The sequence below is a fragment of the Schistocerca piceifrons genome, chromosome 3 (assembly GCF_021461385.2).
Source record: "Schistocerca piceifrons isolate TAMUIC-IGC-003096 chromosome 3, iqSchPice1.1, whole genome shotgun sequence".
Lineage (NCBI taxonomy): Eukaryota > Metazoa > Arthropoda > Insecta > Orthoptera > Acrididae > Schistocerca > Schistocerca piceifrons.
Window position 1 is genome coordinate 862,592,825 of NC_060140.1, and position 25,108 is coordinate 862,617,932.

General features: G+C 52.4%; 53 non-coding genes across 53 annotated transcripts; 11 read left to right on the forward strand and 42 right to left on the reverse strand.

The window, feature by feature from the left end:
* The first annotated feature begins 663 nt into the window (after positions 1-663).
* Positions 664-735, forward strand: Trnag-ucc. Its single transcript has one exon. It is a non-coding gene; the product is annotated as a tRNA-Gly (tRNA).
* Positions 736-1,011: 276 nt separating this feature from the next.
* On the reverse strand, positions 1,012-1,093 carry Trnas-aga. The gene has a single exon. It is a non-coding gene; the product is annotated as a tRNA-Ser (tRNA).
* Positions 1,094-1,232: 139 nt separating this feature from the next.
* Positions 1,233-1,305, reverse strand: Trnak-uuu. The gene has a single exon. It is a non-coding gene; the product is annotated as a tRNA-Lys (tRNA).
* Positions 1,306-1,601: 296 nt separating this feature from the next.
* Trnae-uuc lies at positions 1,602-1,673 on the reverse strand. Its single transcript has one exon. It is a non-coding gene; the product is annotated as a tRNA-Glu (tRNA).
* A 308-nt stretch (positions 1,674-1,981) lies between these two features.
* Positions 1,982-2,054, reverse strand: Trnam-cau. Its single transcript has one exon. It is a non-coding gene; the product is annotated as a tRNA-Met (tRNA).
* Positions 2,055-3,031: 977 nt separating this feature from the next.
* On the forward strand, positions 3,032-3,103 carry Trnag-ucc. Its single transcript has one exon. It is a non-coding gene; the product is annotated as a tRNA-Gly (tRNA).
* A 276-nt stretch (positions 3,104-3,379) lies between these two features.
* Positions 3,380-3,461, reverse strand: Trnas-aga. The gene has a single exon. It is a non-coding gene; the product is annotated as a tRNA-Ser (tRNA).
* A 139-nt stretch (positions 3,462-3,600) lies between these two features.
* Positions 3,601-3,673, reverse strand: Trnak-uuu. Its single transcript has one exon. It is a non-coding gene; the product is annotated as a tRNA-Lys (tRNA).
* Positions 3,674-3,969: 296 nt separating this feature from the next.
* On the reverse strand, positions 3,970-4,041 carry Trnae-uuc. The gene has a single exon. It is a non-coding gene; the product is annotated as a tRNA-Glu (tRNA).
* Positions 4,042-4,349: 308 nt separating this feature from the next.
* Positions 4,350-4,422, reverse strand: Trnam-cau. Its single transcript has one exon. It is a non-coding gene; the product is annotated as a tRNA-Met (tRNA).
* Positions 4,423-5,399: 977 nt separating this feature from the next.
* Positions 5,400-5,471, forward strand: Trnag-ucc. The gene has a single exon. It is a non-coding gene; the product is annotated as a tRNA-Gly (tRNA).
* Positions 5,472-5,747: 276 nt separating this feature from the next.
* Trnas-aga lies at positions 5,748-5,829 on the reverse strand. The gene has a single exon. It is a non-coding gene; the product is annotated as a tRNA-Ser (tRNA).
* Positions 5,830-5,968: 139 nt separating this feature from the next.
* Trnak-uuu lies at positions 5,969-6,041 on the reverse strand. Its single transcript has one exon. It is a non-coding gene; the product is annotated as a tRNA-Lys (tRNA).
* A 296-nt stretch (positions 6,042-6,337) lies between these two features.
* Trnae-uuc lies at positions 6,338-6,409 on the reverse strand. Its single transcript has one exon. It is a non-coding gene; the product is annotated as a tRNA-Glu (tRNA).
* Positions 6,410-6,717: 308 nt separating this feature from the next.
* Trnam-cau lies at positions 6,718-6,790 on the reverse strand. Its single transcript has one exon. It is a non-coding gene; the product is annotated as a tRNA-Met (tRNA).
* Positions 6,791-7,767: 977 nt separating this feature from the next.
* Positions 7,768-7,839, forward strand: Trnag-ucc. The gene has a single exon. It is a non-coding gene; the product is annotated as a tRNA-Gly (tRNA).
* Positions 7,840-8,115: 276 nt separating this feature from the next.
* Positions 8,116-8,197, reverse strand: Trnas-aga. Its single transcript has one exon. It is a non-coding gene; the product is annotated as a tRNA-Ser (tRNA).
* A 139-nt stretch (positions 8,198-8,336) lies between these two features.
* On the reverse strand, positions 8,337-8,409 carry Trnak-uuu. Its single transcript has one exon. It is a non-coding gene; the product is annotated as a tRNA-Lys (tRNA).
* Positions 8,410-8,705: 296 nt separating this feature from the next.
* Trnae-uuc lies at positions 8,706-8,777 on the reverse strand. The gene has a single exon. It is a non-coding gene; the product is annotated as a tRNA-Glu (tRNA).
* A 308-nt stretch (positions 8,778-9,085) lies between these two features.
* Positions 9,086-9,158, reverse strand: Trnam-cau. Its single transcript has one exon. It is a non-coding gene; the product is annotated as a tRNA-Met (tRNA).
* Positions 9,159-10,135: 977 nt separating this feature from the next.
* Positions 10,136-10,207, forward strand: Trnag-ucc. The gene has a single exon. It is a non-coding gene; the product is annotated as a tRNA-Gly (tRNA).
* A 276-nt stretch (positions 10,208-10,483) lies between these two features.
* Trnas-aga lies at positions 10,484-10,565 on the reverse strand. Its single transcript has one exon. It is a non-coding gene; the product is annotated as a tRNA-Ser (tRNA).
* Positions 10,566-10,704: 139 nt separating this feature from the next.
* Positions 10,705-10,777, reverse strand: Trnak-uuu. Its single transcript has one exon. It is a non-coding gene; the product is annotated as a tRNA-Lys (tRNA).
* A 296-nt stretch (positions 10,778-11,073) lies between these two features.
* Trnae-uuc lies at positions 11,074-11,145 on the reverse strand. Its single transcript has one exon. It is a non-coding gene; the product is annotated as a tRNA-Glu (tRNA).
* Positions 11,146-11,453: 308 nt separating this feature from the next.
* Trnam-cau lies at positions 11,454-11,526 on the reverse strand. Its single transcript has one exon. It is a non-coding gene; the product is annotated as a tRNA-Met (tRNA).
* A 977-nt stretch (positions 11,527-12,503) lies between these two features.
* On the forward strand, positions 12,504-12,575 carry Trnag-ucc. Its single transcript has one exon. It is a non-coding gene; the product is annotated as a tRNA-Gly (tRNA).
* Positions 12,576-12,851: 276 nt separating this feature from the next.
* Trnas-aga lies at positions 12,852-12,933 on the reverse strand. Its single transcript has one exon. It is a non-coding gene; the product is annotated as a tRNA-Ser (tRNA).
* A 139-nt stretch (positions 12,934-13,072) lies between these two features.
* Positions 13,073-13,145, reverse strand: Trnak-uuu. The gene has a single exon. It is a non-coding gene; the product is annotated as a tRNA-Lys (tRNA).
* Positions 13,146-13,441: 296 nt separating this feature from the next.
* Trnae-uuc lies at positions 13,442-13,513 on the reverse strand. The gene has a single exon. It is a non-coding gene; the product is annotated as a tRNA-Glu (tRNA).
* Positions 13,514-13,821: 308 nt separating this feature from the next.
* On the reverse strand, positions 13,822-13,894 carry Trnam-cau. Its single transcript has one exon. It is a non-coding gene; the product is annotated as a tRNA-Met (tRNA).
* Positions 13,895-14,871: 977 nt separating this feature from the next.
* Trnag-ucc lies at positions 14,872-14,943 on the forward strand. Its single transcript has one exon. It is a non-coding gene; the product is annotated as a tRNA-Gly (tRNA).
* A 276-nt stretch (positions 14,944-15,219) lies between these two features.
* On the reverse strand, positions 15,220-15,301 carry Trnas-aga. Its single transcript has one exon. It is a non-coding gene; the product is annotated as a tRNA-Ser (tRNA).
* A 139-nt stretch (positions 15,302-15,440) lies between these two features.
* On the reverse strand, positions 15,441-15,513 carry Trnak-uuu. Its single transcript has one exon. It is a non-coding gene; the product is annotated as a tRNA-Lys (tRNA).
* Positions 15,514-15,809: 296 nt separating this feature from the next.
* On the reverse strand, positions 15,810-15,881 carry Trnae-uuc. Its single transcript has one exon. It is a non-coding gene; the product is annotated as a tRNA-Glu (tRNA).
* Positions 15,882-16,189: 308 nt separating this feature from the next.
* Positions 16,190-16,262, reverse strand: Trnam-cau. Its single transcript has one exon. It is a non-coding gene; the product is annotated as a tRNA-Met (tRNA).
* A 977-nt stretch (positions 16,263-17,239) lies between these two features.
* Positions 17,240-17,311, forward strand: Trnag-ucc. Its single transcript has one exon. It is a non-coding gene; the product is annotated as a tRNA-Gly (tRNA).
* A 276-nt stretch (positions 17,312-17,587) lies between these two features.
* On the reverse strand, positions 17,588-17,669 carry Trnas-aga. The gene has a single exon. It is a non-coding gene; the product is annotated as a tRNA-Ser (tRNA).
* A 139-nt stretch (positions 17,670-17,808) lies between these two features.
* On the reverse strand, positions 17,809-17,881 carry Trnak-uuu. The gene has a single exon. It is a non-coding gene; the product is annotated as a tRNA-Lys (tRNA).
* Positions 17,882-18,177: 296 nt separating this feature from the next.
* On the reverse strand, positions 18,178-18,249 carry Trnae-uuc. Its single transcript has one exon. It is a non-coding gene; the product is annotated as a tRNA-Glu (tRNA).
* Positions 18,250-18,557: 308 nt separating this feature from the next.
* Positions 18,558-18,630, reverse strand: Trnam-cau. The gene has a single exon. It is a non-coding gene; the product is annotated as a tRNA-Met (tRNA).
* Positions 18,631-19,607: 977 nt separating this feature from the next.
* Positions 19,608-19,679, forward strand: Trnag-ucc. The gene has a single exon. It is a non-coding gene; the product is annotated as a tRNA-Gly (tRNA).
* Positions 19,680-19,955: 276 nt separating this feature from the next.
* Positions 19,956-20,037, reverse strand: Trnas-aga. The gene has a single exon. It is a non-coding gene; the product is annotated as a tRNA-Ser (tRNA).
* Positions 20,038-20,176: 139 nt separating this feature from the next.
* On the reverse strand, positions 20,177-20,249 carry Trnak-uuu. The gene has a single exon. It is a non-coding gene; the product is annotated as a tRNA-Lys (tRNA).
* Positions 20,250-20,545: 296 nt separating this feature from the next.
* Trnae-uuc lies at positions 20,546-20,617 on the reverse strand. Its single transcript has one exon. It is a non-coding gene; the product is annotated as a tRNA-Glu (tRNA).
* Positions 20,618-20,925: 308 nt separating this feature from the next.
* On the reverse strand, positions 20,926-20,998 carry Trnam-cau. The gene has a single exon. It is a non-coding gene; the product is annotated as a tRNA-Met (tRNA).
* Positions 20,999-21,975: 977 nt separating this feature from the next.
* On the forward strand, positions 21,976-22,047 carry Trnag-ucc. The gene has a single exon. It is a non-coding gene; the product is annotated as a tRNA-Gly (tRNA).
* A 276-nt stretch (positions 22,048-22,323) lies between these two features.
* Trnas-aga lies at positions 22,324-22,405 on the reverse strand. The gene has a single exon. It is a non-coding gene; the product is annotated as a tRNA-Ser (tRNA).
* A 139-nt stretch (positions 22,406-22,544) lies between these two features.
* On the reverse strand, positions 22,545-22,617 carry Trnak-uuu. The gene has a single exon. It is a non-coding gene; the product is annotated as a tRNA-Lys (tRNA).
* Positions 22,618-22,913: 296 nt separating this feature from the next.
* Trnae-uuc lies at positions 22,914-22,985 on the reverse strand. Its single transcript has one exon. It is a non-coding gene; the product is annotated as a tRNA-Glu (tRNA).
* Positions 22,986-23,293: 308 nt separating this feature from the next.
* Trnam-cau lies at positions 23,294-23,366 on the reverse strand. Its single transcript has one exon. It is a non-coding gene; the product is annotated as a tRNA-Met (tRNA).
* Positions 23,367-24,343: 977 nt separating this feature from the next.
* Positions 24,344-24,415, forward strand: Trnag-ucc. Its single transcript has one exon. It is a non-coding gene; the product is annotated as a tRNA-Gly (tRNA).
* Positions 24,416-24,691: 276 nt separating this feature from the next.
* Positions 24,692-24,773, reverse strand: Trnas-aga. Its single transcript has one exon. It is a non-coding gene; the product is annotated as a tRNA-Ser (tRNA).
* A 139-nt stretch (positions 24,774-24,912) lies between these two features.
* Positions 24,913-24,985, reverse strand: Trnak-uuu. The gene has a single exon. It is a non-coding gene; the product is annotated as a tRNA-Lys (tRNA).
* Positions 24,986-25,108: the final 123 nt, after the last annotated feature.

Consider the following 25,108-nt stretch of genomic DNA (forward strand, 5'->3'; position numbering starts at 1 on the left):
GAGGCTGACGCAGCTCAGGCGAGGAATCGGCGCGGCAGCATTATAGCGAGAACAGCAGAACGATGCATCGGCCGGGAATCGAACCCGGGCCGTCCGCATGCTAAGCGAGCATTCACCAATTTTTTTTTTTTCTTCTCATTTCTTTCGTTGCATTTGTTGGGGGCGGACGTCCGATGGCGCCCGTTCAAGTTCATCGTTGACTCGGTCTTTTATTACAGAGGGCAGATAACTCTCAGACCGAACACGCTGAGCTATCGTGCCGGCAAGCCTTAAGATTATGAGACTTACGCGCTGCCTACTGCACTACTGAGGCACATGCCATTGAACCAGCGATGCTCGTCAAGCTGCCCGTGCTTCCCGAGCACTTTTCTGCAGGGGAAAGTGGGATTGCCACCCAGCGACGTCGGATACAACCGAAAAAAGTGCTACACACGCGGAGTGCTCCACTACACTGCCTTAAAACGAATGCTCATCTCTATCGTGTGAGTAACCTTGCGGCCGCGGCGACTAGTCTTGCCCAAAGACGCAGCGTGCGTGGAGGCGCTACCCGAATGCGTGTGGATGCACCCTCCTACCTCGAAAAGCGCCTGCAGCTACTATCACCGTGGGCCGCTGCTGGCGGGCAGGAAGCCGACACAGCGGGGCGTTGCGAGCAGCGGCTGTGCGGTGGTGGTGTAATGGTGAGCATAGTTGCCTTCCAAGCAGTTGATCCGGGTTCGATTCCCGGCCACCGCAAATGGCGCTAGTTTTTTTCGTATGAGTATGTGAGCCGGGTGCTGTTAAATGAAGGTTTTTTTCGTCGTAGCTCCACGCAGACCATCCTGTAGTATGTCCCGACTTGTCCCGACTTTGCTCGGCTGACGCGAAAGCTGACGCTTGGAATTCGCCCTTATCAAAAGGACAGGCACTATAAACGGCTGTGAGAGGCGAGGTGTGGAGAGGTACCAAAACGACAGGCAATCTGCGAAATTTTCTGCTCGTTGTTCTTAAACAAAAAAAAGAAAAATCCGACGCAGTCGGTAGGACTCGAACCTACGCTCCCAGAGGGAATCTGATTTCTAGTCAGACGCCTTAACCACTCGGCCACGACTGCTCGTAACCCAAGCTTCCCTGGAATCGTGAAAAATCCAACCGGTCTGCGCAGAATGTTGACAGGAAACGAACTCCGTGCACTGATTACGGCAGGGCTACCATCGCTACGAGACGAGCCATTACGGAAACGTTAAAATCTTCGCCCGGACAGGGACTTGAACCCTGGACCCTTAGGTTAAAAGCCTAATGCTCTACCGACTGAGCTATCCGGGCTCACGCTCGTTGTGGATGGAGCGGCTGCAAGCAATGTAAATAACTGGAACGCGTGTGTAGGCGTACTACGGTAATTTCTGGCTTCTGGCGCAACTGGCGACTTCACCGACTTCCCACTGACGCTGGTAGCAGCCCAACCACGGACCAGTGCCTCTTCTCCCTTTATTCCGGTGCCGACAGTAATTGCATCATGTGCCTGTTTTCCCCGATTACGTTCGGTCGAAGCTTCGGAAGGTGGGCGACAAACGACAGTTCGAAGGCCAAAACATGGAGCGTTGTGTGCGCAAAAACTTCCGTTCCGGTACCGGGAATGGAACCCGGGCCTCCTGGGTGAAAGCCAGGTATCCTAGCCACTAGACCACACCGGATTTGCTCGATAAGCGTGAGGTTTTCTCCGTCTCCTCTCGTATTTCGTGCTGAATCTGGACTCAGTGCAGTTCTCCGTTTGCGAGCATATTTGCGCCTACAGACTGGCATGGCGCACAGCCCGAAATTGACTATTCATTATTTTACTCCTAACAAGGGAGGAGAAAGATCAAAGTTGTACGTTGTCATAATTGGAAATAAACGTATTGACGCTGAGGCGTAGACTCCTTATGGATAACGAACGACAATTAAGTTCGTTCCCTAGCAACAGCAACGCCGTTAATTCAGCCATGATGTACAGCAAATTAAATGCCCCGGGTGAGGATCGAACTCACGACCTTAAGACTATGAGACTTACGCGCTACCTACTGCGCTACCGAGGCACGTTGCAAGTAACGTTACAGGAAACTTGGTAAGTCTCTCATATTAGAGATAGACACTTCGCGCTTTCTCAAGAATCTGTTGTGTTGCTACACGTGCTTTCCCTACTTGCTAGATTAAACTGCTGCCGCAGTTTTTTCAACGGAACGCAGCACTGCCCGAGGTTACAGTACATCGCCCTTGCGGCACCTGAACACAGCGGCCTGTTGGGACAGGCCGACGTCAGAGTTCAGAAATAGCATACGACCGTTCAAGTACGGTCTATTGCGTGCTGCGTGTATGGTTCCTCTCACAGCGAATCCTGCTATACATTCCTGAGGCTGACGCAGCTCAGGCGAGGAATCGGCGCGGCAGCATTATAGCGAGAACAGCAGAACGATGCATCGGCCGGGAATCGAACCCGGGCCGTCCGCATGCTAAGCGAGCATTCACCAATTTTTTTTTTTTCTTCTCATTTCTTTCGTTGCATTTGTTGGGGGCGGACGTCCGATGGCGCCCGTTCAAGTTCATCGTTGACTCGGTCTTTTATTACAGAGGGCAGATAACTCTCAGACCGAACACGCTGAGCTATCGTGCCGGCAAGCCTTAAGATTATGAGACTTACGCGCTGCCTACTGCACTACTGAGGCACATGCCATTGAACCAGCGATGCTCGTCAAGCTGCCCGTGCTTCCCGAGCACTTTTCTGCAGGGGAAAGTGGGATTGCCACCCAGCGACGTCGGATACAACCGAAAAAAGTGCTACACACGCGGAGTGCTCCACTACACTGCCTTAAAACGAATGCTCATCTCTATCGTGTGAGTAACCTTGCGGCCGCGGCGACTAGTCTTGCCCAAAGACGCAGCGTGCGTGGAGGCGCTACCCGAATGCGTGTGGATGCACCCTCCTACCTCGAAAAGCGCCTGCAGCTACTATCACCGTGGGCCGCTGCTGGCGGGCAGGAAGCCGACACAGCGGGGCGTTGCGAGCAGCGGCTGTGCGGTGGTGGTGTAATGGTGAGCATAGTTGCCTTCCAAGCAGTTGATCCGGGTTCGATTCCCGGCCACCGCAAATGGCGCTAGTTTTTTTCGTATGAGTATGTGAGCCGGGTGCTGTTAAATGAAGGTTTTTTTCGTCGTAGCTCCACGCAGACCATCCTGTAGTATGTCCCGACTTGTCCCGACTTTGCTCGGCTGACGCGAAAGCTGACGCTTGGAATTCGCCCTTATCAAAAGGACAGGCACTATAAACGGCTGTGAGAGGCGAGGTGTGGAGAGGTACCAAAACGACAGGCAATCTGCGAAATTTTCTGCTCGTTGTTCTTAAACAAAAAAAAGAAAAATCCGACGCAGTCGGTAGGACTCGAACCTACGCTCCCAGAGGGAATCTGATTTCTAGTCAGACGCCTTAACCACTCGGCCACGACTGCTCGTAACCCAAGCTTCCCTGGAATCGTGAAAAATCCAACCGGTCTGCGCAGAATGTTGACAGGAAACGAACTCCGTGCACTGATTACGGCAGGGCTACCATCGCTACGAGACGAGCCATTACGGAAACGTTAAAATCTTCGCCCGGACAGGGACTTGAACCCTGGACCCTTAGGTTAAAAGCCTAATGCTCTACCGACTGAGCTATCCGGGCTCACGCTCGTTGTGGATGGAGCGGCTGCAAGCAATGTAAATAACTGGAACGCGTGTGTAGGCGTACTACGGTAATTTCTGGCTTCTGGCGCAACTGGCGACTTCACCGACTTCCCACTGACGCTGGTAGCAGCCCAACCACGGACCAGTGCCTCTTCTCCCTTTATTCCGGTGCCGACAGTAATTGCATCATGTGCCTGTTTTCCCCGATTACGTTCGGTCGAAGCTTCGGAAGGTGGGCGACAAACGACAGTTCGAAGGCCAAAACATGGAGCGTTGTGTGCGCAAAAACTTCCGTTCCAGTACCGGGAATGGAACCCGGGCCTCCTGGGTGAAAGCCAGGTATCCTAGCCACTAGACCACACCGGATTTGCTCGATAAGCGTGAGGTTTTCTCCGTCTCCTCTCGTATTTCGTGCTGAATCTGGACTCAGTGCAGTTCTCCGTTTGCGAGCATATTTGCGCCTACAGACTGGCATGGCGCACAGCCCGAAATTGACTATTCATTATTTTACTCCTAACAAGGGAGGAGAAAGATCAAAGTTGTACGTTGTCATAATTGGAAATAAACGTATTGACGCTGAGGCGTAGACTCCTTATGGATAACGAACGACAATTAAGTTCGTTCCCTAGCAACAGCAACGCCGTTAATTCAGCCATGATGTACAGCAAATTAAATGCCCCGGGTGAGGATCGAACTCACGACCTTAAGACTATGAGACTTACGCGCTACCTACTGCGCTACCGAGGCACGTTGCAAGTAACGTTACAGGAAACTTGGTAAGTCTCTCATATTAGAGATAGACACTTCGCGCTTTCTCAAGAATCTGTTGTGTTGCTACACGTGCTTTCCCTACTTGCTAGATTAAACTGCTGCCGCAGTTTTTTCAACGGAACGCAGCACTGCCCGAGGTTACAGTACATCGCCCTTGCGGCACCTGAACACAGCGGCCTGTTGGGACAGGCCGACGTCAGAGTTCAGAAATAGCATACGACCGTTCAAGTACGGTCTATTGCGTGCTGCGTGTATGGTTCCTCTCACAGCGAATCCTGCTATACATTCCTGAGGCTGACGCAGCTCAGGCGAGGAATCGGCGCGGCAGCATTATAGCGAGAACAGCAGAACGATGCATCGGCCGGGAATCGAACCCGGGCCGTCCGCATGCTAAGCGAGCATTCACCAATTTTTTTTTTTTCTTCTCATTTCTTTCGTTGCATTTGTTGGGGGCGGACGTCCGATGGCGCCCGTTCAAGTTCATCGTTGACTCGGTCTTTTATTACAGAGGGCAGATAACTCTCAGACCGAACACGCTGAGCTATCGTGCCGGCAAGCCTTAAGATTATGAGACTTACGCGCTGCCTACTGCACTACTGAGGCACATGCCATTGAACCAGCGATGCTCGTCAAGCTGCCCGTGCTTCCCGAGCACTTTTCTGCAGGGGAAAGTGGGATTGCCACCCAGCGACGTCGGATACAACCGAAAAAAGTGCTACACACGCGGAGTGCTCCACTACACTGCCTTAAAACGAATGCTCATCTCTATCGTGTGAGTAACCTTGCGGCCGCGGCGACTAGTCTTGCCCAAAGACGCAGCGTGCGTGGAGGCGCTACCCGAATGCGTGTGGATGCACCCTCCTACCTCGAAAAGCGCCTGCAGCTACTATCACCGTGGGCCGCTGCTGGCGGGCAGGAAGCCGACACAGCGGGGCGTTGCGAGCAGCGGCTGTGCGGTGGTGGTGTAATGGTGAGCATAGTTGCCTTCCAAGCAGTTGATCCGGGTTCGATTCCCGGCCACCGCAAATGGCGCTAGTTTTTTTCGTATGAGTATGTGAGCCGGGTGCTGTTAAATGAAGGTTTTTTTCGTCGTAGCTCCACGCAGACCATCCTGTAGTATGTCCCGACTTGTCCCGACTTTGCTCGGCTGACGCGAAAGCTGACGCTTGGAATTCGCCCTTATCAAAAGGACAGGCACTATAAACGGCTGTGAGAGGCGAGGTGTGGAGAGGTACCAAAACGACAGGCAATCTGCGAAATTTTCTGCTCGTTGTTCTTAAACAAAAAAAAGAAAAATCCGACGCAGTCGGTAGGACTCGAACCTACGCTCCCAGAGGGAATCTGATTTCTAGTCAGACGCCTTAACCACTCGGCCACGACTGCTCGTAACCCAAGTTTCCCTGGAATCGTGAAAAATCCAACCGGTCTGCGCAGAATGTTGACAGGAAACGAACTCCGTGCACTGATTACGGCAGGGCTACCATCGCTACGAGACGAGCCATTACGGAAACGTTAAAATCTTCGCCCGGACAGGGACTTGAACCCTGGACCCTTAGGTTAAAAGCCTAATGCTCTACCGACTGAGCTATCCGGGCTCACGCTCGTTGTGGATGGAGCGGCTGCAAGCAATGTAAATAACTGGAACGCGTGTGTAGGCGTACTACGGTAATTTCTGGCTTCTGGCGCAACTGGCGACTTCACCGACTTCCCACTGACGCTGGTAGCAGCCCAACCACGGACCAGTGCCTCTTCTCCCTTTATTCCGGTGCCGACAGTAATTGCATCATGTGCCTGTTTTCCCCGATTACGTTCGGTCGAAGCTTCGGAAGGTGGGCGACAAACGACAGTTCGAAGGCCAAAACATGGAGCGTTGTGTGCGCAAAAACTTCCGTTCCAGTACCGGGAATGGAACCCGGGCCTCCTGGGTGAAAGCCAGGTATCCTAGCCACTAGACCACACCGGATTTGCTCGATAAGCGTGAGGTTTTCTCCGTCTCCTCTCGTATTTCGTGCTGAATCTGGACTCAGTGCAGTTCTCCGTTTGCGAGCATATTTGCGCCTACAGACTGGCATGGCGCACAGCCCGAAATTGACTATTCATTATTTTACTCCTAACAAGGGAGGAGAAAGATCAAAGTTGTACGTTGTCATAATTGGAAATAAACGTATTGACGCTGAGGCGTAGACTCCTTATGGATAACGAACGACAATTAAGTTCGTTCCCTAGCAACAGCAACGCCGTTAATTCAGCCATGATGTACAGCAAATTAAATGCCCCGGGTGAGGATCGAACTCACGACCTTAAGACTATGAGACTTACGCGCTACCTACTGCGCTACCGAGGCACGTTGCAAGTAACGTTACAGGAAACTTGGTAAGTCTCTCATATTAGAGATAGACAGTTCGCGCTTTCTCAAGAATCTGTTGTGTTGCTACACGTGCTTTCCCTACTTGCTAGATTAAACTGCTGCCGCAGTTTTTTCAACGGAACGCAGCACTGCCCGAGGTTACAGTACATCGCCCTTGCGGCACCTGAACACAGCGGCCTGTTGGGACAGGCCGACGTCAGAGTTCAGAAATAGCATACGACCGTTCAAGTACGGTCTATTGCGTGCTGCGTGTATGGTTCCTCTCACAGCGAATCCTGCTATACATTCCTGAGGCTGACGCAGCTCAGGCGAGGAATCGGCGCGGCAGCATTATAGCGAGAACAGCAGAACGATGCATCGGCCGGGAATCGAACCCGGGCCGTCCGCATGCTAAGCGAGCATTCACCAATTTTTTTTTTTTCTTCTCATTTCTTTCGTTGCATTTGTTGGGGGCGGACGTCCGATGGCGCCCGTTCAAGTTCATCGTTGACTCGGTCTTTTATTACAGAGGGCAGATAACTCTCAGACCGAACACGCTGAGCTATCGTGCCGGCAAGCCTTAAGATTATGAGACTTACGCGCTGCCTACTGCACTACTGAGGCACATGCCATTGAACCAGCGATGCTCGTCAAGCTGCCCGTGCTTCCCGAGCACTTTTCTGCAGGGGAAAGTGGGATTGCCACCCAGCGACGTCGGATACAACCGAAAAAAGTGCTACACACGCGGAGTGCTCCACTACACTGCCTTAAAACGAATGCTCATCTCTATCGTGTGAGTAACCTTGCGGCCGCGGCGACTAGTCTTGCCCAAAGACGCAGCGTGCGTGGAGGCGCTACCCGAATGCGTGTGGATGCACCCTCCTACCTCGAAAAGCGCCTGCAGCTACTATCACCGTGGGCCGCTGCTGGCGGGCAGGAAGCCGACACAGCGGGGCGTTGCGAGCAGCGGCTGTGCGGTGGTGGTGTAATGGTGAGCATAGTTGCCTTCCAAGCAGTTGATCCGGGTTCGATTCCCGGCCACCGCAAATGGCGCTAGTTTTTTTCGTATGAGTATGTGAGCCGGGTGCTGTTAAATGAAGGTTTTTTTCGTCGTAGCTCCACGCAGACCATCCTGTAGTATGTCCCGACTTGTCCCGACTTTGCTCGGCTGACGCGAAAGCTGACGCTTGGAATTCGCCCTTATCAAAAGGACAGGCACTATAAACGGCTGTGAGAGGCGAGGTGTGGAGAGGTACCAAAACGACAGGCAATCTGCGAAATTTTCTGCTCGTTGTTCTTAAACAAAAAAAAGAAAAATCCGACGCAGTCGGTAGGACTCGAACCTACGCTCCCAGAGGGAATCTGATTTCTAGTCAGACGCCTTAACCACTCGGCCACGACTGCTCGTAACCCAAGTTTCCCTGGAATCGTGAAAAATCCAACCGGTCTGCGCAGAATGTTGACAGGAAACGAACTCCGTGCACTGATTACGGCAGGGCTACCATCGCTACGAGACGAGCCATTACGGAAACGTTAAAATCTTCGCCCGGACAGGGACTTGAACCCTGGACCCTTAGGTTAAAAGCCTAATGCTCTACCGACTGAGCTATCCGGGCTCACGCTCGTTGTGGATGGAGCGGCTGCAAGCAATGTAAATAACTGGAACGCGTGTGTAGGCGTACTACGGTAATTTCTGGCTTCTGGCGCAACTGGCGACTTCACCGACTTCCCACTGACGCTGGTAGCAGCCCAACCACGGACCAGTGCCTCTTCTCCCTTTATTCCGGTGCCGACAGTAATTGCATCATGTGCCTGTTTTCCCCGATTACGTTCGGTCGAAGCTTCGGAAGGTGGGCGACAAACGACAGTTCGAAGGCCAAAACATGGAGCGTTGTGTGCGCAAAAACTTCCGTTCCAGTACCGGGAATGGAACCCGGGCCTCCTGGGTGAAAGCCAGGTATCCTAGCCACTAGACCACACCGGATTTGCTCGATAAGCGTGAGGTTTTCTCCGTCTCCTCTCGTATTTCGTGCTGAATCTGGACTCAGTGCAGTTCTCCGTTTGCGAGCATATTTGCGCCTACAGACTGGCATGGCGCACAGCCCGAAATTGACTATTCATTATTTTACTCCTAACAAGGGAGGAGAAAGATCAAAGTTGTACGTTGTCATAATTGGAAATAAACGTATTGACGCTGAGGCGTAGACTCCTTATGGATAACGAACGACAATTAAGTTCGTTCCCTAGCAACAGCAACGCCGTTAATTCAGCCATGATGTACAGCAAATTAAATGCCCCGGGTGAGGATCGAACTCACGACCTTAAGACTATGAGACTTACGCGCTACCTACTGCGCTACCGAGGCACGTTGCAAGTAACGTTACAGGAAACTTGGTAAGTCTCTCATATTAGAGATAGACAGTTCGCGCTTTCTCAAGAATCTGTTGTGTTGCTACACGTGCTTTCCCTACTTGCTAGATTAAACTGCTGCCGCAGTTTTTTCAACGGAACGCAGCACTGCCCGAGGTTACAGTACATCGCCCTTGCGGCACCTGAACACAGCGGCCTGTTGGGACAGGCCGACGTCAGAGTTCAGAAATAGCATACGACCGTTCAAGTACGGTCTATTGCGTGCTGCGTGTATGGTTCCTCTCACAGCGAATCCTGCTATACATTCCTGAGGCTGACGCAGCTCAGGCGAGGAATCGGCGCGGCAGCATTATAGCGAGAACAGCAGAACGATGCATCGGCCGGGAATCGAACCCGGGCCGTCCGCATGCTAAGCGAGCATTCACCAATTTTTTTTTTTTCTTCTCATTTCTTTCGTTGCATTTGTTGGGGGCGGACGTCCGATGGCGCCCGTTCAAGTTCATCGTTGACTCGGTCTTTTATTACAGAGGGCAGATAACTCTCAGACCGAACACGCTGAGCTATCGTGCCGGCAAGCCTTAAGATTATGAGACTTACGCGCTGCCTACTGCACTACTGAGGCACATGCCATTGAACCAGCGATGCTCGTCAAGCTGCCCGTGCTTCCCGAGCACTTTTCTGCAGGGGAAAGTGGGATTGCCACCCAGCGACGTCGGATACAACCGAAAAAAGTGCTACACACGCGGAGTGCTCCACTACACTGCCTTAAAACGAATGCTCATCTCTATCGTGTGAGTAACCTTGCGGCCGCGGCGACTAGTCTTGCCCAAAGACGCAGCGTGCGTGGAGGCGCTACCCGAATGCGTGTGGATGCACCCTCCTACCTCGAAAAGCGCCTGCAGCTACTATCACCGTGGGCCGCTGCTGGCGGGCAGGAAGCCGACACAGCGGGGCGTTGCGAGCAGCGGCTGTGCGGTGGTGGTGTAATGGTGAGCATAGTTGCCTTCCAAGCAGTTGATCCGGGTTCGATTCCCGGCCACCGCAAATGGCGCTAGTTTTTTTCGTATGAGTATGTGAGCCGGGTGCTGTTAAATGAAGGTTTTTTTCGTCGTAGCTCCACGCAGACCATCCTGTAGTATGTCCCGACTTGTCCCGACTTTGCTCGGCTGACGCGAAAGCTGACGCTTGGAATTCGCCCTTATCAAAAGGACAGGCACTATAAACGGCTGTGAGAGGCGAGGTGTGGAGAGGTACCAAAACGACAGGCAATCTGCGAAATTTTCTGCTCGTTGTTCTTAAACAAAAAAAAGAAAAATCCGACGCAGTCGGTAGGACTCGAACCTACGCTCCCAGAGGGAATCTGATTTCTAGTCAGACGCCTTAACCACTCGGCCACGACTGCTCGTAACCCAAGTTTCCCTGGAATCGTGAAAAATCCAACCGGTCTGCGCAGAATGTTGACAGGAAACGAACTCCGTGCACTGATTACGGCAGGGCTACCATCGCTACGAGACGAGCCATTACGGAAACGTTAAAATCTTCGCCCGGACAGGGACTTGAACCCTGGACCCTTAGGTTAAAAGCCTAATGCTCTACCGACTGAGCTATCCGGGCTCACGCTCGTTGTGGATGGAGCGGCTGCAAGCAATGTAAATAACTGGAACGCGTGTGTAGGCGTACTACGGTAATTTCTGGCTTCTGGCGCAACTGGCGACTTCACCGACTTCCCACTGACGCTGGTAGCAGCCCAACCACGGACCAGTGCCTCTTCTCCCTTTATTCCGGTGCCGACAGTAATTGCATCATGTGCCTGTTTTCCCCGATTACGTTCGGTCGAAGCTTCGGAAGGTGGGCGACAAACGACAGTTCGAAGGCCAAAACATGGAGCGTTGTGTGCGCAAAAACTTCCGTTCCAGTACCGGGAATGGAACCCGGGCCTCCTGGGTGAAAGCCAGGTATCCTAGCCACTAGACCACACCGGATTTGCTCGATAAGCGTGAGGTTTTCTCCGTCTCCTCTCGTATTTCGTGCTGAATCTGGACTCAGTGCAGTTCTCCGTTTGCGAGCATATTTGCGCCTACAGACTGGCATGGCGCACAGCCCGAAATTGACTATTCATTATTTTACTCCTAACAAGGGAGGAGAAAGATCAAAGTTGTACGTTGTCATAATTGGAAATAAACGTATTGACGCTGAGGCGTAGACTCCTTATGGATAACGAACGACAATTAAGTTCGTTCCCTAGCAACAGCAACGCCGTTAATTCAGCCATGATGTACAGCAAATTAAATGCCCCGGGTGAGGATCGAACTCACGACCTTAAGACTATGAGACTTACGCGCTACCTACTGCGCTACCGAGGCACGTTGCAAGTAACGTTACAGGAAACTTGGTAAGTCTCTCATATTAGAGATAGACAGTTCGCGCTTTCTCAAGAATCTGTTGTGTTGCTACACGTGCTTTCCCTACTTGCTAGATTAAACTGCTGCCGCAGTTTTTTCAACGGAACGCAGCACTGCCCGAGGTTACAGTACATCGCCCTTGCGGCACCTGAACACAGCGGCCTGTTGGGACAGGCCGACGTCAGAGTTCAGAAATAGCATACGACCGTTCAAGTACGGTCTATTGCGTGCTGCGTGTATGGTTCCTCTCACAGCGAATCCTGCTATACATTCCTGAGGCTGACGCAGCTCAGGCGAGGAATCGGCGCGGCAGCATTATAGCGAGAACAGCAGAACGATGCATCGGCCGGGAATCGAACCCGGGCCGTCCGCATGCTAAGCGAGCATTCACCAATTTTTTTTTTTTCTTCTCATTTCTTTCGTTGCATTTGTTGGGGGCGGACGTCCGATGGCGCCCGTTCAAGTTCATCGTTGACTCGGTCTTTTATTACAGAGGGCAGATAACTCTCAGACCGAACACGCTGAGCTATCGTGCCGGCAAGCCTTAAGATTATGAGACTTACGCGCTGCCTACTGCACTACTGAGGCACATGCCATTGAACCAGCGATGCTCGTCAAGCTGCCCGTGCTTCCCGAGCACTTTTCTGCAGGGGAAAGTGGGATTGCCACCCAGCGACGTCGGATACAACCGAAAAAAGTGCTACACACGCGGAGTGCTCCACTACACTGCCTTAAAACGAATGCTCATCTCTATCGTGTGAGTAACCTTGCGGCCGCGGCGACTAGTCTTGCCCAAAGACGCAGCGTGCGTGGAGGCGCTACCCGAATGCGTGTGGATGCACCCTCCTACCTCGAAAAGCGCCTGCAGCTACTATCACCGTGGGCCGCTGCTGGCGGGCAGGAAGCCGACACAGCGGGGCGTTGCGAGCAGCGGCTGTGCGGTGGTGGTGTAATGGTGAGCATAGTTGCCTTCCAAGCAGTTGATCCGGGTTCGATTCCCGGCCACCGCAAATGGCGCTAGTTTTTTTCGTATGAGTATGTGAGCCGGGTGCTGTTAAATGAAGGTTTTTTTCGTCGTAGCTCCACGCAGACCATCCTGTAGTATGTCCCGACTTGTCCCGACTTTGCTCGGCTGACGCGAAAGCTGACGCTTGGAATTCGCCCTTATCAAAAGGACAGGCACTATAAACGGCTGTGAGAGGCGAGGTGTGGAGAGGTACCAAAACGACAGGCAATCTGCGAAATTTTCTGCTCGTTGTTCTTAAACAAAAAAAAGAAAAATCCGACGCAGTCGGTAGGACTCGAACCTACGCTCCCAGAGGGAATCTGATTTCTAGTCAGACGCCTTAACCACTCGGCCACGACTGCTCGTAACCCAAGTTTCCCTGGAATCGTGAAAAATCCAACCGGTCTGCGCAGAATGTTGACAGGAAACGAACTCCGTGCACTGATTACGGCAGGGCTACCATCGCTACGAGACGAGCCATTACGGAAACGTTAAAATCTTCGCCCGGACAGGGACTTGAACCCTGGACCCTTAGGTTAAAAGCCTAATGCTCTACCGACTGAGCTATCCGGGCTCACGCTCGTTGTGGATGGAGCGGCTGCAAGCAATGTAAATAACTGGAACGCGTGTGTAGGCGTACTACGGTAATTTCTGGCTTCTGGCGCAACTGGCGACTTCACCGACTTCCCACTGACGCTGGTAGCAGCCCAACCACGGACCAGTGCCTCTTCTCCCTTTATTCCGGTGCCGACAGTAATTGCATCATGTGCCTGTTTTCCCCGATTACGTTCGGTCGAAGCTTCGGAAGGTGGGCGACAAACGACAGTTCGAAGGCCAAAACATGGAGCGTTGTGTGCGCAAAAACTTCCGTTCCGGTACCGGGAATGGAACCCGGGCCTCCTGGGTGAAAGCCAGGTATCCTAGCCACTAGACCACACCGGATTTGCTCGATAAGCGTGAGGTTTTCTCCGTCTCCTCTCGTATTTCGTGCTGAATCTGGACTCAGTGCAGTTCTCCGTTTGCGAGCATATTTGCGCCTACAGACTGGCATGGCGCACAGCCCGAAATTGACTATTCATTATTTTACTCCTAACAAGGGAGGAGAAAGATCAAAGTTGTACGTTGTCATAATTGGAAATAAACGTATTGACGCTGAGGCGTAGACTCCTTATGGATAACGAACGACAATTAAGTTCGTTCCCTAGCAACAGCAACGCCGTTAATTCAGCCATGATGTACAGCAAATTAAATGCCCCGGGTGAGGATCGAACTCACGACCTTAAGACTATGAGACTTACGCGCTACCTACTGCGCTACCGAGGCACGTTGCAAGTAACGTTACAGGAAACTTGGTAAGTCTCTCATATTAGAGATAGACAGTTCGCGCTTTCTCAAGAATCTGTTGTGTTGCTACACGTGCTTTCCCTACTTGCTAGATTAAACTGCTGCCGCAGTTTTTTCAACGGAACGCAGCACTGCCCGAGGTTACAGTACATCGCCCTTGCGGCACCTGAACACAGCGGCCTGTTGGGACAGGCCGACGTCAGAGTTCAGAAATAGCATACGACCGTTCAAGTACGGTCTATTGCGTGCTGCGTGTATGGTTCCTCTCACAGCGAATCCTGCTATACATTCCTGAGGCTGACGCAGCTCAGGCGAGGAATCGGCGCGGCAGCATTATAGCGAGAACAGCAGAACGATGCATCGGCCGGGAATCGAACCCGGGCCGTCCGCATGCTAAGCGAGCATTCACCAATTTTTTTTTTTTCTTCTCATTTCTTTCGTTGCATTTGTTGGGGGCGGACGTCCGATGGCGCCCGTTCAAGTTCATCGTTGACTCGGTCTTTTATTACAGAGGGCAGATAACTCTCAGACCGAACACGCTGAGCTATCGTGCCGGCAAGCCTTAAGATTATGAGACTTACGCGCTGCCTACTGCACTACTGAGGCACATGCCATTGAACCAGCGATGCTCGTCAAGCTGCCCGTGCTTCCCGAGCACTTTTCTGCAGGGGAAAGTGGGATTGCCACCCAGCGACGTCGGATACAACCGAAAAAAGTGCTACACACGCGGAGTGCTCCACTACACTGCCTTAAAACGAATGCTCATCTCTATCGTGTGAGTAACCTTGCGGCCGCGGCGACTAGTCTTGCCCAAAGACGCAGCGTGCGTGGAGGCGCTACCCGAATGCGTGTGGATGCACCCTCCTACCTCGAAAAGCGCCTGCAGCTACTATCACCGTGGGCCGCTGCTGGCGGGCAGGAAGCCGACACAGCGGGGCGTTGCGAGCAGCGGCTGTGCGGTGGTGGTGTAATGGTGAGCATAGTTGCCTTCCAAGCAGTTGATCCGGGTTCGATTCCCGGCCACCGCAAATGGCGCTAGTTTTTTTCGTATGAGTATGTGAGCCGGGTGCTGTTAAATGAAGGTTTTTTTCGTCGTAGCTCCACGCAGACCATCCTGTAGTATGTCCCGACTTGTCCCGACTTTGCTCGGCTGACGCGAAAGCTGACGCTTGGAATTCGCCCTTATCAAAAGGACAGGCACTATAAACGGCTGTGAGAGGCGAGGTGTGGAGAGGTACCAAAACGACAGGCAATCTGCGAAATTTTCTGCTCGTTGTTCTTAAACAAAAAAAAGAAAAATCCGACGCAGTCGGTAGGACTCGAACCTACGCTCCCAGAGGGAATCTGATTTCTAGTCAGACGCCTTAACCACTCGGCCACGACTGCTCGTAACCCAAGTTTCCCTGGAATCGTGAAAAATCCAACCGGTCTGCGCAGAATGTTGACAGGAAACGAACTCCGTGCACTGATTACGGCAGGGCTACCATCGCTACGAGACGAGCCATTACGGAAACGTTAAAATCTTCGCCCGGACAGGGACTTGAACCCTGGACCCTTAGGTTAAAAGCCTAATGCTCTACCGACTGAGCTATCCGGGCTCACGCTCGTTGTGGATGGAGCGGCTGCAAGCAATGTAAATAACTGGAACGCGTGTGTAGGCGTACTACGGTAATTTCTGGCTTCTGGCGCAACTGGCGACTTCACCGACTTCCCACTGACGCTGGTAGCAGCCCAACCACGGACCAGTGCCTCTTCTCCCTTTATTCCGGTGCCGACAGTAATTGCATCATGTGCCTGTTTTCCCCGATTACGTTCGGTCGAAGCTTCGGAAGGTGGGCGACAAACGACAGTTCGAAGGCCAAAACATGGAGCGTTGTGTGCGCAAAAACTTCCGTTCCGGTACCGGGAATGGAACCCGGGCCTCCTGGGTGAAAGCCAGGTATCCTAGCCACTAGACCACACCGGATTTGCTCGATAAGCGTGAGGTTTTCTCCGTCTCCTCTCGTATTTCGTGCTGAATCTGGACTCAGTGCAGTTCTCCGTTTGCGAGCATATTTGCGCCTACAGACTGGCATGGCGCACAGCCCGAAATTGACTATTCATTATTTTACTCCTAACAAGGGAGGAGAAAGATCAAAGTTGTACGTTGTCATAATTGGAAATAAACGTATTGACGCTGAGGCGTAGACTCCTTATGGATAACGAACGACAATTAAGTTCGTTCCCTAGCAACAGCAACGCCGTTAATTCAGCCATGATGTACAGCAAATTAAATGCCCCGGGTGAGGATCGAACTCACGACCTTAAGACTATGAGACTTACGCGCTACCTACTGCGCTACCGAGGCACGTTGCAAGTAACGTTACAGGAAACTTGGTAAGTCTCTCATATTAGAGATAGACAGTTCGCGCTTTCTCAAGAATCTGTTGTGTTGCTACACGTGCTTTCCCTACTTGCTAGATTAAACTGCTGCCGCAGTTTTTTCAACGGAACGCAGCACTGCCCGAGGTTACAGTACATCGCCCTTGCGGCACCTGAACACAGCGGCCTGTTGGGACAGGCCGACGTCAGAGTTCAGAAATAGCATACGACCGTTCAAGTACGGTCTATTGCGTGCTGCGTGTATGGTTCCTCTCACAGCGAATCCTGCTATACATTCCTGAGGCTGACGCAGCTCAGGCGAGGAATCGGCGCGGCAGCATTATAGCGAGAACAGCAGAACGATGCATCGGCCGGGAATCGAACCCGGGCCGTCCGCATGCTAAGCGAGCATTCACCAATTTTTTTTTTTTCTTCTCATTTCTTTCGTTGCATTTGTTGGGGGCGGACGTCCGATGGCGCCCGTTCAAGTTCATCGTTGACTCGGTCTTTTATTACAGAGGGCAGATAACTCTCAGACCGAACACGCTGAGCTATCGTGCCGGCAAGCCTTAAGATTATGAGACTTACGCGCTGCCTACTGCACTACTGAGGCACATGCCATTGAACCAGCGATGCTCGTCAAGCTGCCCGTGCTTCCCGAGCACTTTTCTGCAGGGGAAAGTGGGATTGCCACCCAGCGACGTCGGATACAACCGAAAAAAGTGCTACACACGCGGAGTGCTCCACTACACTGCCTTAAAACGAATGCTCATCTCTATCGTGTGAGTAACCTTGCGGCCGCGGCGACTAGTCTTGCCCAAAGACGCAGCGTGCGTGGAGGCGCTACCCGAATGCGTGTGGATGCACCCTCCTACCTCGAAAAGCGCCTGCAGCTACTATCACCGTGGGCCGCTGCTGGCGGGCAGGAAGCCGACACAGCGGGGCGTTGCGAGCAGCGGCTGTGCGGTGGTGGTGTAATGGTGAGCATAGTTGCCTTCCAAGCAGTTGATCCGGGTTCGATTCCCGGCCACCGCAAATGGCGCTAGTTTTTTTCGTATGAGTATGTGAGCCGGGTGCTGTTAAATGAAGGTTTTTTTCGTCGTAGCTCCACGCAGACCATCCTGTAGTATGTCCCGACTTGGCCCGACTTTGCTCGGCTGACGCGAAAGCTGACGCTTGGAATTCGCCCTTATCAAAAGGACAGGCACTATAAACGGCTGTGAGAGGCGAGGTGTGGAGAGGTACCAAAACGACAGGCAATCTGCGAAATTTTCTGCTCGTTGTTCTTAAACAAAAAAAAGAAAAATCCGACGCAGTCGGTAGGACTCGAACCTACGCTCCCAGAGGGAATCTGATTTCTAGTCAGACGCCTTAACCACTCGGCCACGACTGCTCGTAACCCAAGTTTCCCTGGAATCGTGAAAAATCCAACCGGTCTGCGCAGAATGTTGACAGGAAACGAACTCCGTGCACTGATTACGGCAGGGCTACCATCGCTACGAGACGAGCCATTACGGAAACGTTAAAATCTTCGCCCGGACAGGGACTTGAACCCTGGACCCTTAGGTTAAAAGCCTAATGCTCTACCGACTGAGCTATCCGGGCTCACGCTCGTTGTGGATGGAGCGGCTGCAAGCAATGTAAATAACTGGAACGCGTGTGTAGGCGTACTACGGTAATTTCTGGCTTCTGGCGCAACTGGCGACTTCACCGACTTCCCACTGACGCTGGTAGCAGCCCAACCACGGACCAGTGCCTCTTCTCCCTTTATTCCGGTGCCGACAGTAATTGCATCATGTGCCTGTTTTCCCCGATTACGTTCGGTCGAAGCTTCGGAAGGTGGGCGACAAACGACAGTTCGAAGGCCAAAACATGGAGCGTTGTGTGCGCAAAAACTTCCGTTCCGGTACCGGGAATGGAACCCGGGCCTCCTGGGTGAAAGCCAGGTATCCTAGCCACTAGACCACACCGGATTTGCTCGATAAGCGTGAGGTTTTCTCCGTCTCCTCTCGTATTTCGTGCTGAATCTGGACTCAGTGCAGTTCTCCGTTTGCGAGCATATTTGCGCCTACAGACTGGCATGGCGCACAGCCCGAAATTGACTATTCATTATTTTACTCCTAACAAGGGAGGAGAAAGATCAAAGTTGTACGTTGTCATAATTGGAAATAAACGTATTGACGCTGAGGCGTAGACTCCTTATGGATAACGAACGACAATTAAGTTCGTTCCCTAGCAACAGCAACGCCGTTAATTCAGCCATGATGTACAGCAAATTAAATGCCCCGGGTGAGGATCGAACTCACGACCTTAAGACTATGAGACTTACGCGCTACCTACTGCGCTACCGAGGCACGTTGCAAGTAACGTTACAGGAAACTTGGTAAGTCTCTCATATTAGAGATAGACAGTTCGCGCTTTCTCAAGAATCTGTTGTGTTGCTACACGTGCTTTCCCTACTTGCTAGATTAAACTGCTGCCGCAGTTTTTTCAACGGAACGCAGCACTGCCCGAGGTTACAGTACATCGCCCTTGCGGCACCTGAACACAGCGGCCTGTTGGGACAGGCCGACGTCAGAGTTCAGAAATAGCATACGACCGTTCAAGTACGGTCTATTGCGTGCTGCGTGTATGGTTCCTCTCACAGCGAATCCTGCTATACATTCCTGAGGCTGACGCAGCTCAGGCGAGGAATCGGCGCGGCAGCATTATAGCGAGAACAGCAGAACGATGCATCGGCCGGGAATCGAACCCGGGCCGTCCGCATGCTAAGCGAGCATTCACCAATTTTTTTTTTTTCTTCTCATTTCTTTCGTTGCATTTGTTGGGGGCGGACGTCCGATGGCGCCCGTTCAAGTTCATCGTTGACTCGGTCTTTTATTACAGAGGGCAGATAACTCTCAGACCGAACACGCTGAGCTATCGTGCCGGCAAGCCTTAAGATTATGAGACTTACGCGCTGCCTACTGCACTACTGAGGCACATGCCATTGAACCAGCGATGCTCGTCAAGCTGCCCGTGCTTCCCGAGCACTTTTCTGCAGGGGAAAGTGGGATTGCCACCCAGCGACGTCGGATACAACCGAAAAAAGTGCTACACACGCGGAGTGCTCCACTACACTGCCTTAAAACGAATGCTCATCTCTATCGTGTGAGTAACCTTGCGGCCGCGGCGACTAGTCTTGCCCAAAGACGCAGCGTGCGTGGAGGCGCTACCCGAATGCGTGTGGATGCACCCTCCTACCTCGAAAAGCGCCTGCAGCTACTATCACCGTGGGCCGCTGCTGGCGGGCAGGAAGCCGACACAGCGGGGCGTTGCGAGCAGCGGCTGTGCGGTGGTGGTGTAATGGTGAGCATAGTTGCCTTCCAAGCAGTTGATCCGGGTTCGATTCCCGGCCACCGCAAATGGCGCTAGTTTTTTTCGTATGAGTATGTGAGCCGGGTGCTGTTAAATGAAGGTTTTTTTCGTCGTAGCTCCACGCAGACCATCCTGTAGTATGTCCCGACTTGTCCCGACTTTGCTCGGCTGACGCGAAAGCTGACGCTTGGAATTCGCCCTTATCAAAAGGACAGGCACTATAAACGGCTGTGAGAGGCGAGGTGTGGAGAGGTACCAAAACGACAGGCAATCTGCGAAATTTTCTGCTCGTTGTTCTTAAACAAAAAAAAGAAAAATCCGACGCAGTCGGTAGGACTCGAACCTACGCTCCCAGAGGGAATCTGATTTCTAGTCAGACGCCTTAACCACTCGGCCACGACTGCTCGTAACCCAAGTTTCCCTGGAATCGTGAAAAATCCAACCGGTCTGCGCAGAATGTTGACAGGAAACGAACTCCGTGCACTGATTACGGCAGGGCTACCATCGCTACGAGACGAGCCATTACGGAAACGTTAAAATCTTCGCCCGGACAGGGACTTGAACCCTGGACCCTTAGGTTAAAAGCCTAATGCTCTACCGACTGAGCTATCCGGGCTCACGCTCGTTGTGGATGGAGCGGCTGCAAGCAATGTAAATAACTGGAACGCGTGTGTAGGCGTACTACGGTAATTTCTGGCTTCTGGCGCAACTGGCGACTTCACCGACTTCCCACTGACGCTGGTAGCAGCCCAACCACGGACCAGTGCCTCTTCTCCCTTTATTCCGGTGCCGACAGTAATTGCATCATGTGCCTGTTTTCCCCGATTACGTTCGGTCGAAGCTTCGGAAGGTGGGCGACAAACGACAGTTCGAAGGCCAAAACATGGAGCGTTGTGTGCGCAAAAACTTCCGTTCCGGTACCGGGAATGGAACCCGGGCCTCCTGGGTGAAAGCCAGGTATCCTAGCCACTAGACCACACCGGATTTGCTCGATAAGCGTGAGGTTTTCTCCGTCTCCTCTCGTATTTCGTGCTGAATCTGGACTCAGTGCAGTTCTCCGTTTGCGAGCATATTTGCGCCTACAGACTGGCATGGCGCACAGCCCGAAATTGACTATTCATTATTTTACTCCTAACAAGGGAGGAGAAAGATCAAAGTTGTACGTTGTCATAATTGGAAATAAACGTATTGACGCTGAGGCGTAGACTCCTTATGGATAACGAACGACAATTAAGTTCGTTCCCTAGCAACAGCAACGCCGTTAATTCAGCCATGATGTACAGCAAATTAAATGCCCCGGGTGAGGATCGAACTCACGACCTTAAGACTATGAGACTTACGCGCTACCTACTGCGCTACCGAGGCACGTTGCAAGTAACGTTACAGGAAACTTGGTAAGTCTCTCATATTAGAGATAGACAGTTCGCGCTTTCTCAAGAATCTGTTGTGTTGCTACACGTGCTTTCCCTACTTGCTAGATTAAACTGCTGCCGCAGTTTTTTCAACGGAACGCAGCACTGCCCGAGGTTACAGTACATCGCCCTTGCGGCACCTGAACACAGCGGCCTGTTGGGACAGGCCGACGTCAGAGTTCAGAAATAGCATACGACCGTTCAAGTACGGTCTATTGCGTGCTGCGTGTATGGTTCCTCTCACAGCGAATCCTGCTATACATTCCTGAGGCTGACGCAGCTCAGGCGAGGAATCGGCGCGGCAGCATTATAGCGAGAACAGCAGAACGATGCATCGGCCGGGAATCGAACCCGGGCCGTCCGCATGCTAAGCGAGCATTCACCAATTTTTTTTTTTTCTTCTCATTTCTTTCGTTGCATTTGTTGGGGGCGGACGTCCGATGGCGCCCGTTCAAGTTCATCGTTGACTCGGTCTTTTATTACAGAGGGCAGATAACTCTCAGACCGAACACGCTGAGCTATCGTGCCGGCAAGCCTTAAGATTATGAGACTTACGCGCTGCCTACTGCACTACTGAGGCACATGCCATTGAACCAGCGATGCTCGTCAAGCTGCCCGTGCTTCCCGAGCACTTTTCTGCAGGGGAAAGTGGGATTGCCACCCAGCGACGTCGGATACAACCGAAAAAAGTGCTACACACGCGGAGTGCTCCACTACACTGCCTTAAAACGAATGCTCATCTCTATCGTGTGAGTAACCTTGCGGCCGCGGCGACTAGTCTTGCCCAAAGACGCAGCGTGCGTGGAGGCGCTACCCGAATGCGTGTGGATGCACCCTCCTACCTCGAAAAGCGCCTGCAGCTACTATCACCGTGGGCCGCTGCTGGCGGGCAGGAAGCCGACACAGCGGGGCGTTGCGAGCAGCGGCTGTGCGGTGGTGGTGTAATGGTGAGCATAGTTGCCTTCCAAGCAGTTGATCCGGGTTCGATTCCCGGCCACCGCAAATGGCGCTAGTTTTTTTCGTATGAGTATGTGAGCCGGGTGCTGTTAAATGAAGGTTTTTTTCGTCGTAGCTCCACGCAGACCATCCTGTAGTATGTCCCGACTTGTCCCGACTTTGCTCGGCTGACGCGAAAGCTGACGCTTGGAATTCGCCCTTATCAAAAGGACAGGCACTATAAACGGCTGTGAGAGGCGAGGTGTGGAGAGGTACCAAATCGACAGGCAATCTGCGAAATTTTCTGCTCGTTGTTCTTAAACAAAAAAAAGAAAAATCCGACGCAGTCGGTAGGACTCGAACCTACGCTCCCAGAGGGAATCTGATTTCTAGTCAGACGCCTTAACCACTCGGCCACGACTGCTCGTAACCCAAGCTTCCCTGGAATCGTGAAAAATCCAACCGGTCTGCGCAGAATGTTGACAGGAAACGAACTCCGTGCACTGATTACGGCAGGGCTACCATCGCTACGAGACGAGCCATTACGGAAACGTTAAAATCTTCGCCCGGACAGGGACTTGAACCCTGGACCCTTAGGTTAAAAGCCTAATGCTCTACCGACTGAGCTATCCGGGCTCACGCTCGTTGTGGATGGAGCGGCTGCAAGCAATGTAAATAACTGGAACGCGTGTGTAGGCGTACTACGGTAATTTCTGGCTTCTGGCGCAACTGGCGACTTCACCGACTTCCCACTGACGCTGGTAGCAGCCCAACCACGGACCAGTGCCTCTTCTCCCTTTATTCCGGTGCCGACAGTAATTGCATCATGTGCCTGTTTTCCCCGATTACGTTCGGTCGAAGCTTCGGAAGGTGGGCGACAAACGACAGTTCGAAGGCCAAAACATGGAGCGTTGTGTGCGCAAAAACTTCCGTTCCGGTACCGGGAATGGAACCCGGGCCTCCTGGGTGAAAGCCAGGTATCCTAGCCACTAGACCACACCGGATTTGCTCGATAAGCGTGAGGTTTTCTCCGTCTCCTCTCGTATTTCGTGCTGAATCTGGACTCAGTGCAGTTCTCCGTTTGCGAGCATATTTGCGCCTACAGACTGGCATGGCGCACAGCCCGAAATTGACTATTCATTATTTTACTCCTAACAAGGGAGGAGAAAGATCAAAGTTGTACGTTGTCATAATTGGAAATAAACGTATTGACGCTGAGGCGTAGACTCCTTATGGATAACGAACGACAATTAAGTTCGTTCCCTAGCAACAGCAACGCCGTTAATTCAGCCATGATGTACAGCAAATTAAATGCCCCGGGTGAGGATCGAACTCACGACCTTAAGACTATGAGACTTACGCGCTACCTACTGCGCTACCGAGGCACGTTGCAAGTAACGTTACAGGAAACTTGGTAAGTCTCTCATATTAGAGATAGACAGTTCGCGCTTTCTCAAGAATCTGTTGTGTTGCTACACGTGCTTTCCCTACTTGCTAGATTAAACTGCTGCCGCAGTTTTTTCAACGGAACGCAGCACTGCCCGAGGTTACAGTACATCGCCCTTGCGGCACCTGAACACAGCGGCCTGTTGGGACAGGCCGACGTCAGAGTTCAGAAATAGCATACGACCGTTCAAGTACGGTCTATTGCGTGCTGCGTGTATGGTTCCTCTCACAGCGAATCCTGCTATACATTCCTGAGGCTGACGCAGCTCAGGCGAGGAATCGGCGCGGCAGCATTATAGCGAGAACAGCAGAACGATGCATCGGCCGGGAATCGAACCCGGGCCGTCCGCATGCTAAGCGAGCATTCACCAATTTTTTTTTTTTCTTCTCATTTCTTTCGTTGCATTTGTTGGGGGCGGACGTCCGATGGCGCCCGTTCAAGTTCATCGTTGACTCGGTCTTTTATTACAGAGGGCAGATAACTCTCAGACCGAACACGCTGAGCTATCGTGCCGGCAAGCCTTAAGATTATGAGACTTACGCGCTGCCTACTGCACTACTGAGGCACATGCCATTGAACCAGCGATGCTCGTCAAGCTGCCCGTGCTTCCCGAGCACTTTTCTGCAGGGGAAAGTGGGATTGCCACCCAGCGACGTCGGATACAACCGAAAAAAGTGCTACACACGCGGAGTGCTCCACTACACTGCCTTAAAACGAATGCTCATCTCTATCGTGTGAGTAACCTTGCGGCCGCGGCGACTAGTCTTGCCCAAAGACGCAGCGTGCGTGGAGGCGCTACCCGAATGCGTGTGGATGCACCCTCCTACCTCGAAAAGCGCCTGCAGCTACTATCACCGTGGGCCGCTGCTGGCGGGCAGGAAGCCGACACAGCGGGGCGTTGCGAGCAGCGGCTGTGCGGTGGTGGTGTAATGGTGAGCATAGTTGCCTTCCAAGCAGTTGATCCGGGTTCGATTCCCGGCCACCGCAAATGGCGCTAGTTTTTTTCGTATGAGTATGTGAGCCGGGTGCTGTTAAATGAAGGTTTTTTTCGTCGTAGCTCCACGCAGACCATCCTGTAGTATGTCCCGACTTGTCCCGACTTTGCTCGGCTGACGCGAAAGCTGACGCTTGGAATTCGCCCTTATCAAAAGGACAGGCACTATAAACGGCTGTGAGAGGCGAGGTGTGGAGAGGTACCAAAACGACAGGCAATCTGCGAAATTTTCTGCTCGTTGTTCTTAAACAAAAAAAAGAAAAATCCGACGCAGTCGGTAGGACTCGAACCTACGCTCCCAGAGGGAATCTGATTTCTAGTCAGACGCCTTAACCACTCGGCCACGACTGCTCGTAACCCAAGTTTCCCTGGAATCGTGAAAAATCCAACCGGTCTGCGCAGAATGTTGACAGGAAACGAACTCCGTGCACTGATTACGGCAGGGCTACCATCGCTACGAGACGAGCCATTACGGAAACGTTAAAATCTTCGCCCGGACAGGGACTTGAACCCTGGACCCTTAGGTTAAAAGCCTAATGCTCTACCGACTGAGCTATCCGGGCTCACGCTCGTTGTGGATGGAGCGGCTGCAAGCAATGTAAATAACTGGAACGCGTGTGTAGGCGTACTACGGTAATTTCTGGCTTCTGGCGCAACTGGCGACTTCACCGACTTCCCACTGACGC